The 4,121-nt window shown below is 40.5% G+C and overlaps 1 long non-coding RNA gene across 1 annotated transcript; it reads right to left on the reverse strand.

Moving 5' to 3' along the window:
* On the reverse strand, positions 1-3,635 carry LOC141573992 (uncharacterized). Its single transcript, XR_012500479.1, has 3 exons — positions 3,529-3,635; positions 1,591-1,675; positions 1-1,291 (listed from the first exon to the last, which is right to left on the reverse strand). It is a non-coding gene; the product is annotated as an uncharacterized LOC141573992 (long non-coding RNA).
* Positions 3,636-4,121: the final 486 nt, after the last annotated feature.

Here is a 4,121-nt window from a genome sequence, read left to right on the forward strand (position 1 = left end):
TTTATTATAAACTGGCACTAACTAGAAAATGGAAAAGGAAAATATTCCCACTTATAATATCAACACAATTAAACCACTCAGTAAATCAACATAATGAGAGACAGGCAGAACTTTAAAAGAGAAACCTAAACAAGTGTTCATGTTGCACAGAAAAAGGTCTTGAATAAATAATTAGTGTGTTCCTGAATGTTTAGATTCTCTATAGTGAAGAGAGCAATATTTACCCCTTCAGGGTTGTCCCCCCACCTCCGCTTTATTGAGATAAAATTGACATATAACATTGTATACGTTTAAGTTGTATGATGTGATTACTTGATACATGCATACACTGCAAAATGTTTACCACAATGAAAATAGTTACCAAATCCTTCACCTCACATAACAACCATTTTGCCAGTGGTTGTTATGGTGAGAACATTAAAACTCTCCTTTCATACCAGCTTTCCAGGATACAATAGTTTTGGCACTGCACAGCCTCCATGATTTTGGCACCAGATTAACAAAACGATCCAAGCAAGGGATAAGAGACAACAAAAAGACTGTGGGTAGATGAACTTTCCCCTTTTGCTTTATATCATTTTACAGGGAGAAATTTAGGGAGAAATCACTTTCCTAATTTCACTCAGCAAGTCAGGGCCACCAAGATCTGGTTCCCTGCCTCCTAGACCAGTGTTCATCCTACCTTTCAATGAAACTGGCTGATCTGATTAAATTGTTGCAAATAGTGGGGGGATGGGTAGAGCTCAGCAGCAGAGCGAGTGCTCAGCATACATGAGGTGCTGGGTTCAATCCCCAGTACTTCCATTAAAAAAAATAATAATAAATTTAAAAATACATAAATAAATAAAACTATACAAATTCTATTTTATAACATTATTGCAAATGTACATTTCTGTGATTCCAACTGATACGTGATCATTTTTCTCCTGACACCTGGAGCCCCACCAGTATTTTTCAATCATTTATAGTGTCAAGAGGAGTTATTAATTCAGAGAAATAAGGGGGTTCACAGAATGATGAGGGCCCATTTTGACTTTGGACCAAGAATCCACTGATTCCATGTCCGCATTTGGGCTAGGTTCTGCCCACCTAGAAGGCTGTATCTAGGCAAGGAAGAGTGTCTTTTCATCCCCATTCAGACATCAGGCCTCAGATTCCTTCCAGGTACCCTCTGTTGTCTGATTTCCTCCTGGACTTCAGAAGCAGGCAATCCTGTGTCATCAGTCAAACCTCCGTTCCAATCCCCTTAGACTCGGAGTTCCGCACACTCTCCGAACCTCACCAACAACACCTGTAAAAGAGAAGGCCAGAGCACGTGGAGGTTTCTGAGCCCTTTGCACTAAAACTCCAACTGACCTAGAACTCCGTAGAGGCACATCTGTCTATGTGAGTAACTCTGGGGGGAAAGTCAGGAGGGTAAGAAAGTCAATTTGTGACTTCCAGGCACCATGAAGGTCACACACAAAAAATGTCGTTTGACATACTCACAGTAGCTTGGTGAGAAGAACAAGTATTAGACACTCAGTGCCCATGGAAAGACCCATATTCCTGCTCACAAACTTCCCCCTGCTGAGCCCAGCATCCACCGACCTCGAGCGCCTCTCCGAGGTTGCGAGCCCTCGGCTCCTCTTTGACTGGTCATGGCCATCTCTGAGGCAGAACAGTTGAGCGGTGGCTGCAAAGATTATGAGAAACTCTAAGGACTTCTCATGCCCTATCTAGAAGGGGAACACGGAGACTCTTTTCCCGTCAGGCATGTGTGTCATCCCTCTAGGGGTACCAGTCCTGGGGGGTGAAAACATGCACTCACGTTTATCAGCTCTTGGCAGTTTCCCTGATCACACAGCCTTCCATCTCTCTAGAACAAACAGTACACTTTGAGATTATCACGAACCACTCTTTACATTAAACATGAAAAATGCGAGGCCCAGAGGGGACAATAAAGAGTTTCCCAAAGTCACAGAATGCGTCACCGCAATGCTTAGGCCCAAAACCAAGATGTAGAGCTAACTTTTTTTTTAATTGAAATATAGTCAGTTTACAATGTTGTTACACTTTCTGGTGTACAGCAGAGCGATTCAGCTATATATATATATAGTGTTTGTTTTCATATTCTTTTTCATTATAGGCTATTACAAGGTATTGAATGTAGTCTGCTATGCTATACAGTAAGACCTTGTTATTTATCTATTTTATTTATAGTAGTTAGTATCTACAAATCCCAAACTCCCAATTTATCCCTCCCCACTCCCTTTCCTTTCTGGTAACCATAAGTTTGTTTTTTATGTCTGTGAGTCTGTTTCTGTTTTGTACATAAGTTCATTTGTGTCACTTTTTTATATTCCACATATAGGTAATATCATATGGCATTTTTCTTTCTCTTTCTGGCTTCCTTGAATGATGATTTCCAGGTCCACCCATGTTGCTGCAAATGGCATTATTTTATTCTTTTTATGGCTGAGTAGTATTCCATTGTATATATAAATACCACAACTTTAACCAATCATCTGCCGATGGACATTTAAGTTGCTTCTGTATCTTGGCTATTATAAATAGTGCTGCTATGAGCACTGGGGGACGTGTATCTTTTTGAATTAGAGTTTTCTCTGGGTAAGTGCCTAGGAATGGGATTGCTAGATCATATGGTAAGTCTGTTTTTAGTTTTTTAAGGAATCTCCATACAGTTTACCGTAGTGGCTGCACCAAACTACATTCCCACCAACAGTGTAGGAGGGTTCCCTTTTCTCCACACCCTCTCCTAGAGCTAACTTCTTGGTAAGGTTGCATTGACAGTTTTACAAGGTCTGGACCATGAAGGGTGGTCCCTAAGATGAGATCAATATTCTTGAGTGATGGAACAGCACAAGAAAATGTGTCAATGGAAAAGTACAATAAATTGGGGAAGATGGTGCCGGTGGAAGCAATTTGGCCAAGATGATCTACAAATCTGTCAAGTTCATTTTTCAACAGGATCTTTAGCACCTACTCACTTTTCCTTTTCAATAATCTCAACTCTCTGTGTTTTCTAGTTTTATCTCAATATTCACAACAATGGCTCTGTATAGTATTTGCCTTTCTCTCTCTGACTTATTTCACCTAGCATAATGTCCTCAAGGTCCAATCATGTCACAAATGACAGATCTCCTTATTTTTTTATGGCTGAGTAACATTAGTATAATTACAGCAATAAAAATGAAACACTGAAATAATGACAAATCAAAATTTCAACACAAAGAACTAAAAAAGGACAAAGGAAAACTAAAGGAAAGTAATGCTAAAGCTAATAATAATAATAATAATAATAATAATAATCACAAATTGATTAAATCAAGAAATAGATCTAATTCATACAGCAAAATCTTATTTTTAAAAAATTTACCACATAATGAAACCACAAGCTACTTAACCTAGATTTTAAAAAAAGAAGGGAGCAGAAATAAAGAAAATACAGTGTAACGGTAGATATCATCACTGAAAGAGAAAAAAAATGATCCTGAGGCTACTTTGCAGACCAGCTTCTTTTCTCACCGCTTTTGACTGCTGTCCTGACCCCAAGATCCTCAGGACAAGGAGGCTGTGAGAGGAATGAGGCTGCGAGTGTCATCCGCATGGTTGCTGTTTGGGTGACTTTGTACCTTCCCTGGTATAGAGTCGAGCTGTTTAATTTCAAGGCTCACAGTAAATAATGTTTCAGCTTTACTAAGTGGACTGCAAACAAAGTTCATGAGATTTAGAGCAGAGACTCTTTAAATAGCTCACCTGCCAAACCAATCAGAAAGGATCTTTCCTAACCTTGAACTGGATCTCAGAGAGGCCAGGCAGAGCTGGGGGAGAGCAGTGAAGATGCACAGAGAAAAGGCACAGTATCTTGTATACCTTCCCTATGTCACCGTGAATGGATCAGCGTGCAGCCACCATGGCCTGGGAAGGGTGTGGTTACCCTTAGGAATGAGAGTTCGGGTCACACCACCAGGTAAGCCACGGAGAGTAGCAATGATGGTAGCTGAGGGCAAGGAAGCTAGAACAGGGTGAGAGGAGGACTCTTAGGAGGAGCAGCTTAGCCCCAGCACCAATCGCAAGGACTGAGGCTGTTGTTTGCCCCCACTGACCTCCATCCTCTA

This window comes from Camelus bactrianus, chromosome 19, assembly GCF_048773025.1.
Source record: "Camelus bactrianus isolate YW-2024 breed Bactrian camel chromosome 19, ASM4877302v1, whole genome shotgun sequence".
In the NCBI taxonomy this organism is placed as follows: Eukaryota; Metazoa; Chordata; class Mammalia; order Artiodactyla; family Camelidae; genus Camelus; species Camelus bactrianus.